The 8,997-nt window shown below is 34.8% G+C and overlaps 2 long non-coding RNA genes across 2 annotated transcripts; one reads left to right on the top strand and one right to left on the bottom strand.

Moving 5' to 3' along the window:
• On the top strand, nt 358-2,815 carry LOC107625127. Its single transcript, XR_001617085.2, has 2 exons — nt 358-1,184; nt 1,769-2,815. It is a non-coding gene; the product is annotated as an uncharacterized LOC107625127 (long non-coding RNA).
• On the bottom strand, nt 6,593-8,230 carry LOC110268782. Its single transcript, XR_002357248.1, has 2 exons — nt 7,537-8,230; nt 6,593-7,048 (listed from the first exon to the last, which is right to left on the bottom strand). It is a non-coding gene; the product is annotated as an uncharacterized LOC110268782 (long non-coding RNA).

Raw genomic sequence — 8,997 nt, 5'->3', positions numbered from 1 at the left:
TAATGGATAATTATGAATAATTTATTTTAGTTGTATTATTTTTTTTATTTATTTGGAGAATAAAATGTCTTTATTTGTATTATTAAAAACGATGAAGTTTAAGTATCGTGGGCTCCGATGTTAGTTTCACTGGTATTGAAGGTAAGTACTATTATTTATTTTGGTGGGCTTCGTTGGTTTTAGTATGTTATTATTATAATAACATTGTCCAAAAAACGGAACTTTATGCTCAAAATAGCATGCCTATATGGTAGCCCAAAATTATTTTTTTTGACCAATAATTCACCTTCTCAAACCAGTCCAATGACAACAAAAACCAACAAAAATAATTACCTTCATTAAACCATTAACAATCACTATATACTTCACAGCTAAGCTTAGCTCAGATGGTAATCCATGTGCCTCTTAATAAGCTGTATCCGGATTCGAACCTTGATAAATATTGTGTGGGTCTGTAAACATGGGATCGACTGGTAAACCGGTTATAGGACTGGTCCAGCCAAAACATAGAATCAAATAAAGAAAATAATTGGTGAAAATCGATTGAACTTGATCGATTTTATAAAAATTAGTGACCCGGTGGGTTTGAGAAATTCGAACCGATTCAAAATTATTTTTTTTAATGGTTGTCATTTTGAATTTCAAGAAAAAAAAAAGAAAAATAGAACCTTAATCCAGCGAAGGATCCCCCTCCCCAATCCACTCTCTCACTCCTCCTCACTCTGAAATGGGCCAAACGGCAGAGGAGCTCAATGCGGCGCCTCAATCTTCTCACTCTCACAGAGCCGCTTCCCTCTCTCAAAGAAAGAAAGGATGTGACAAACCCTAGCCTTTGTTGCCGCCACCGTTCTTCTCATCGCCACCGTCCTGCAGTTCTTCGATAGCTTCTTTTTTTCTCGTCACCAGCTTCTTCACCTGGTCCCGCATGATTCATCGTCTATCGTCAGGTCCAGTTCATCGCGTAGCCAACCTCTTTACCTGGTCCAGCTTCGTCGTCCGTCGCGTCGCCTGGTCTAGCTTTGTCGTCCCTCATGTGCTCGTCGCCAACGGTCTTGCTTCCTCTCCCTCATATTCTGCTAGTTCTCCGCGTTGTAATCATAAGGAGAAGGACGCAGTGCCGCTAGCTTCTCCGCGTCACATTCTTTCTCCTCTTTCATACTCTACTCGTTTGAAGACCACCGAAGGTTACTTAATTTTTCTTGCTTACTCTTTTCGTTGTTAATCTGTTGTTCATAAAAAATGTGATTTGGTTAATTTAGTTTTTAATGTGGTCAAAATGATTTAGTTAAAAACGATTAGTTAATTGTGTGTGTTTGAAAGCTCTAATCTCTTATGATGCTATGTATGTAATGTAATTGACTAATTGCTTGGTTATGAATTTATGATGAGACCTGAATTTGTCAATTTGTTGAATTGAAGATTTGGATTTGTTGAATGAGAACTTTGCTAATTACTAATTTAGTTATGCTGTTGATTGCAGATTTTGTATTTGTTTGCTAATTTTGAATTTGGAATGAAAATGTTTGGACATTGGTGTTTAGTTATTTAGTTTACTTTGTGGTTATGATATTACGATTCTGCTAATAAAAATATTTTGTGAAAATCATTCCAACTTAACGAAACTATTCAGAAATCTCTCACTTGATAACCGTTTATAATGGGATGCACGTTATTTTCAAATTCAATTTTGAGGGTCCATAAATTACCATTGTTTATAATGGTCAAGTCATTTTTTTTTTGCAACAATAATGGTGTGGTCTTTATCAAGGTTCTGAAAATCAGTTCGAACTGGCAGTCAAATCAGAAACCGTTGCTAAAGACGGTTTGGACAGAAGCAGAAACCGGTAGATTAAGAAACTGGTTATGGATCGCCGAACCGAATCGTGACCGGGTCAGTTTCTAAATTTTGCAAAAAAATGCAGTGTTTCGTCACTTTGTGTTTGGATTTTGGAACCTTAACTCCTTAACCAGTGACCATCACCCCAGTACCCCTCTACTCTCCAGTTTCCAGTCCACAATGCATAGAAGGAGAACGTGAAGCAACTTCTGGCGCAACTTCCGAAGCCACCACCACCATTGCAACTTCAAGCTGTTCAAGGCCACCGGCGCAACCTCCGTTCAGCCAATGTCCAGACTCCAGCCACCGCCAGCTCTGTTCACGCAGCCACTGTCCGTCGCGCAACCACTTCCCGTCACGGCCATCTCTGTTCCACACTTCCACTGTATTGTTGTTGGATTGGTGGTAATTATTAGGTATGGATGAGAGTATCATCGAGCTTGTCTCACACTCAGCCACTCTCCTTCTCCTTCCTCTCATTGAGCTCCTCCCTCACTCCCTCACTTCCGTCTAGCCACCGTCACAGCTTTCTTACCCTCCATCGCGAAGCCACCGTCGTAACTTTGTCTCCTCTGTCGGCGCCAGCTCTATTCCAATGCACTCTTGTCCCTTCAGCCGTGTTAGCCCTTCGGTCGTGCTCCTTGTCTCCCTCTAACTCAGTCTGCTCTGTTCTAGCTTCTAGGTTTTTTTTAACTATAATTGACTAATTGTTGTTAGTTAATTGATGAACTATGATTTTTCATTACTGGGATTTAGGATTGTGGATAATTTTGAATAGATGTTGTTAGTTAATCTATGAACCTTGCTGTTGTTACTTGTTACTGGGTTGAATAATTTTGAATAATTTTAACTGTTGAGATTACTAGTTGGAATGGGTTGTTGTGGGTTGCTATGGATTACTGTGATATTGTAATTGAATTGTATTGTTTGCTCAGACTGCTCAGAACGAAGGCAATGGCTTTAGTTGATTTTAATTTTCGTTATCTATTCTTCTTCATTCTTTGCTAAAATCATTGATATTTGTTTGGGATTCTGCTAGTAGTACTCAGATTGAAATTTGAATCATTGAATGGTTAGCTCTGGTCCGATGCTATATTGTACATTTGTTACTTTCTTTTCTTATTTTGGATTGAATCATTGAATGATTAGTTGATTTAGTTTACTAGTTAACCTTGTTAGTCTTTATTAAAATTGTGCTGATGTTTTGTGTTTTTTATATATAGTGATGTACTTAGATTGTGACTGACTTGATGACTTAACTATGCTTTAGAGAAATTATCGAACGATTAATTGATTATTAATTTTTGATAACTATGGCTGGTCTGTTGTGATGCTATTGTGTTTTGTGATTTTTATACAGTAATGTGTTGTATTATGACTGTCTTAATGACTTGGTTATGTTTAGATTGTATGATTATTGATTAATTGTGTTGTTGTGTTTTGTGATTTTTATAGTGATATGATGTTGTTTTATCTTTTGTGATTCAATTGTACTAGCTGTAATTATGATGTAAGGTCTTTATTAAAATTGTGCTGATGTTTTGTGTTTTTTTATATATAGTGATGTATTTAGATTGTGACTGACTTGATGACTTAACTATGCTTGAGAAAAATTATTGAACGATTAATTGATTATTAATTTTTGATAACTATGGCTGCTCTATTGTGATGCTATTGTGTTTTGTGATTTTTATACAGTAATGTGTTGTATTGTGACTGTCTTGATGACTTAGTTATGTTTAGATTGTATGATTATTGATTAATTGTGCTGTTGTGTTTTGTGATTTTTATAGTGATGTGATGTTGTTTTATCTTTTGTGATTCAATTGTACTAGCTGTAATTATGATGTAAGGTGTTTATTTATAATTTATTTATTATTTTCTTATAAAATAGTTTTTTCGGTTGAATCACGGTTGAATCAGTTAGACCAGTGAACCATTGAACCAGTAGCTAGAGCAGTTTGATAACCAGTTCGATTTTCAGAACCTTGGTCCTTATACATAATTTATCTGTTAGAATTGATTGTTAATTGCTAATAGACTCTTGTTAGAATTGATTGTTAATTGCCTAGTTGATTGTTAATTGTTAACAGCATTCGTTGCTACAATGTGATTGTTAATTGCCTGATTGTCAATGTGATAGTGTGATTAGAATTAGATAATAGGTTGTGTTAGAATTGATTGTTAATTGCTTATAGATTCTGTTAGAATTGATTAATTGCCTATTTGATTGTTAATTGTCAATATGTTCTGTTCCTGTAGTGTGATTGTTAATTGGAATTGATTGCTAATTGCCCAATTGATTGTCACTCTTATTGTGTTAATAAGGGTAAATGTATTCCTAGAGAGAAGAATTATCCTGATGATAGCTAGGTTAGCCAAGGAAAAGGATGTTCTGATACGGAATTTTTTCAAAACCACAACTCGCGAAGTGCAATGAATCGTATCAAGTAATACCACGGGAATGGGTTATCGTTTTCACGAGTACTAACGGACTAAGCAAGTAATGGTTAATTTATTATTCTAGTTAGACAATTGAAAACTTGATTTGAGATGTGTTCAGGATCAAACAGAAACTTTAAAAGCAGCAAGCAGTAATGATTAAAGCAAGTAATATAATTAAAAAGGTTAAGGTTTTGGAGATGTTAAGACTTCATGACAAACTCTTTTTACTTTCTATCTTGATCATGCAACGATGCATCCATGGCAAATGATAATTAATTAAATCTCAATCTCTTGGTAATTCAATTTCTCTTTACTTAACAAACTGTCAATTCCTTGAACAATCAATTACGATAAGAGGTTGAGCACAGTGTCTGATTTAATGCCACACAATTCTTAAAGATTAATTATAGTTGATTAGATGCCACTTATCGAAACTAATTTTAGAAACTTAAAGAATTATGAGAAGAGGTTTCACACTCAATTCCAGAAATCAGATTTTCCAAGTTTGATATAGAATTCAATAAAATTTGAGTTATTTTCCAATACTTTCATATCCTTATAATGAAGAACAAAAACCTTGTTTCTTGAGAAAACATCAATGCAATAATCAAAGATAGAACAGTAATAACATCAATCCATCAGAATCAACAGAGCTCCTCAATTTAACTGAAGAGGTTAGTTACTCATAATGTAGAACAAAAATAAGGATTCAAAATTATGCAGAATAAGCTAAAGGTCCTTTTATCCATAGTTCTCTGGATCCTTTTATACTTAAACCTAAACAAAACCTAATATTCAAACTTAACTCAAATAGAATCAAATCATATCTTTCCAAATTAAATTCAAATTAAAAGTGACTCTCCTTGTGATTAGAACTTGATCCTTGGTGAGTTGCTTCCTTAGAAATTTAGGGGCTTCCACTCAATCTTGGGCTTGAGAATTGGCTTCGCTTTTGAGTGAGGTTTGCAACCTTTATTGTGCACCTCCGAGGGTTCTTTTGTTTAGAGATCATAAAGCACGTGAGGCAAGTGACATTCCCTTGAAGGATGAAGGAGAGTGGGCATGTGCAACATGCCACTTATTCGAAGGTTGCATGGGCTGGCGTGAGTGACGTGCATGGCGTGCGACGTCGTTGAAGCTGGAGGCAATGGGAGATGTTTCTAGACAATGGCTCAGCGTGCCACGCCTGGCACGCCCTTGAAAGTTGCATAGAATTGGCGTGAGTCACGTGGGGCTAGTGGCACGCCTGTGAAGCTTGGAGGATAGAGGTCAACAGGGGCGTGCATGGTGTGCCATGCCTGCGACGCATGCATGGGCAATGAAGGTGGTGCCGTGTGTGGCATGAAGGACGTGGGACGTCCTCGAGCCTGGGTGGAAGTAGCGTGAGGCATGTCCCACTCCCTCGATGGTAGAGTGAAGGTAGCTTTCTACACTTTGGCCTAGCGTGTGGTTGGCGTGAAGCAAGTGGCACGCCATGCCTCTGCTTACTTCTTTCTTTGTTTTTGCTTGCTCTCTGACTTAGCGTCCTCTCTGACTTGAGTGCCTTTCTGAGTTTCCTTTTGTTATTTAGATAATCTTCAATAATCTTTGACAAAACACATAAATCAAAGTACTCAAAGTATCTTGACTAAAACACCAGAGAAATAGCGAGAAATCACTAACTTTACTAACATAATTACTAGGAAACTACTAAATGATGGTCATGCATCACAACACCAAACTTAAGTTTTTGTTTGTCCTCAAACAAACAAAAAAATCATGCATTCATAATTAAAGAGATTAAATTAAACAAAAAATGTTTCCTTTCCACGCTTCCTTTCGGGTAGCCATGTTAGACACAATTATTAGATTATGAATGATGTTATAATAGAGCAAATCTGGATGTACATGATAGCACCATGATAATAGAGCAATGTCATTTTATAATTTTTTCATTTTAGGTCAAGAACACAAGAACATAACTGAACTTTCTTTAAAAAAAAGTGTGGACCAATGACATGGGTTTTGTAACTTGGTGACAGTGGCAGTGAAGGGTGTTTGGGTTGTTTGGCAATGGTCAAAAAGAGTGGTATTCAAGGTTAAGAGGGGTGAATTTTTTGAATTATTAGGATTGACATTGAAAATAAAAGAATTAATAAAGGGTAAAATTAGAATTAAAATGTTGACTAATGGTTGACCGTCTAAAAATTAATGATAAGGGTAAAATTGAAAGTTATTTCAAACGTTAAGGACAAAATTGAATTGAATTAAACGTTAGGAATATTTTTGAAAAATTTTGAAAACATTAGAAACAAAAAGCATACTTTACCCTTAAAATTAATATACAACATTAGATAAATATGCAGATCTAGAAAAAAATAGCTTTACACAATGATTATTGAACTCATAAGTTAGACAAATAGGCATCTACATAATACCACTAGCACCTAAAGTTTGATAGAATTGGACAGTTCAAAATATTTGTTAACTGGTCTAACTCAATTCCTTTGCTCAAGCTAATCCACCACCTCAAATGTAGCTATCGACAGTAAGGTTTGCAATTACATCACTCAGTAACCACCCAGTGGTAGAAAATAAAGCAGGAACAACTCAGTAAGAGGTGTATGTCATTGGAGGATCAAGCCGCATTTCCATAGTTTTAGACAAGTAATGATAGCAAAGACAAGCCATTAAAACTGTTGTCATTTATATAAAGTCAATAGGCAACATCGATAAAGTAGACATATTCTAAAGCTTTCATTGATCTTGCTGTAATAGATAAATGTCCTACGATAAAAATCAATCATTTCAGTGTCATTTATATGTGGAATGAATGGATAAATTTTGTATAAATCATTTCTTTAATTTTTCCAAGTGAAGGGGTTTGAACTCATGCATAATCATTAGCATATTATGTTTCACATCTTGAGATTAGGTGCAACGCAATTTGACTATACATGAGATTATTAGTTCCATTGAGCTAGGATTTTTGGGAAGAAAGAAAACCTAGGGACATCACAAGCTAATCAGATCCATTTTGTTACTAAGCTGATATCAACAGTTATTCCAATTTAAGCGTAACATCATTAATATGCCAAGCATAGTGTTAAGGTGACAAAGGCATAGGAAATTTTTGGGAATTTCAAGGCCACTTTAGCAAGTTGCTTTATTCTCTATGAATGTAAAATGAAAAAGCTTAACATAATAAAAGTATATAATTGCCCAAAATTATCAAAGCACAAATGAGATGCAAAAATAAAGAAAGTTTTGATTACCTATTTGGCAAAACCATGAAGAATTTAATTTTTCACAGCATAATATTGAGGAGCCAGCTCAATTAACCGTAGGTAGTCAATATTGCTTAGTTTCCGAACGTACTTGCTACTAGTTTGAACAAGTTCATTAAAAATAATACACTCTAGTTTTTGCCTGAATAATACAGAAGATGGGTGGATCTGCACTACCAGACCACTTGCCAAGGCCCTGCCATGTCGTGACAAAGCAGAAACTTGTTTCCATATAAGTAAAATAAATATCTGAGTTGAACACTATATATAGTTGCCAATTAGAAAACAGGTCAAAATGCTAAAGAATAAAAAATATAAAATTTCACAGGAGTTTGAACTTAATAAAGGAAATAGACAACAACCTGTATGTGCCCTCAAGCTGCTTTACGGCCGTATAGAAGACATCTGTGGTACTGAAGCATATCATCTCTACAAGAAGCTAGATTCAGCCCCATTTGTTCAGTATGTACCCTAATTTGCTTGCAGTAGTTATCATAGATGAGAATGCATAGAGTAGATTTCAAGCAAGACAAGGTAAATTACATTCATCCCTACCCACATTTTTTTACCATTATGCACTCACCACCCCTGCATTGCACCAATTGTTCGTCTAAATAATACACTTAGATTCTTGGTATTAATGTAACTATCAAATCTTTATACATGTGCCTATACATGTATCTTAATACTTTTTATTTTGTTTTATTTTACTTTATTGAATTGAAATGACAAAAATGCCCTACATAACAATGTTAAAAGAAAAAAGATCTTTTGTCATTGTTCTTCTATCTCTACAAGTTATCTATGCATAATGAGAGTAGAGTTAAAAATGACTTTATACAACCTATTTAATGTCATTTCAATTTAATGATACAAATAAAAGGGAGGTGAGTGCATGCTATTCAAATAAAAGCATTGTGCCCATAATTTGATAAACCTCAGGGGTTGTGAGTGTAATTTACCCTTAAAGATATCACGAATTTGCGACATTTAGATTTAAAACAATAACTACCTATGGATGTCACGAGCATGTCTAAGAGAACGACTAATAAAATTATCCTTACACCACTTTTTGAAAGCCTTTTCAATTTTTGCTTTACCCATTTCTATTGATCTCTTCTCTAAGAAATCATTAGATGCTCGATACACATTAATCAAAGTAATGTGGTCTCCCTCCAGACTAGAGAAGCATTTTATTGCAGTTCTTACCTAATAAAAAGATGAGAAAAATAGTAACTTCAATTGCATGCAAGGAATAGACAATGAATGATACTTGTAATTATACCAATACTAGAATTTTCCTTCAAAAATTCACTACTTATTTTATAAATCATTTATACACTATTTACACATTCTGTTAAATAGTCAATAGAGGGATAGACTATGGAAGTATACAATCAATGATTAATATTCATATTTATTTGTCGGATTAAATAAATTTTTGGTCCC

The sequence above is a fragment of the Arachis ipaensis genome, chromosome B02 (assembly GCF_000816755.2).
Source record: "Arachis ipaensis cultivar K30076 chromosome B02, Araip1.1, whole genome shotgun sequence".
Lineage (NCBI taxonomy): Eukaryota > Viridiplantae > Streptophyta > Magnoliopsida > Fabales > Fabaceae > Arachis > Arachis ipaensis.
The sequence above is the reverse complement of the archived record's forward strand: the minus strand, read 5'-3'. Positions and strand labels throughout refer to the sequence as shown.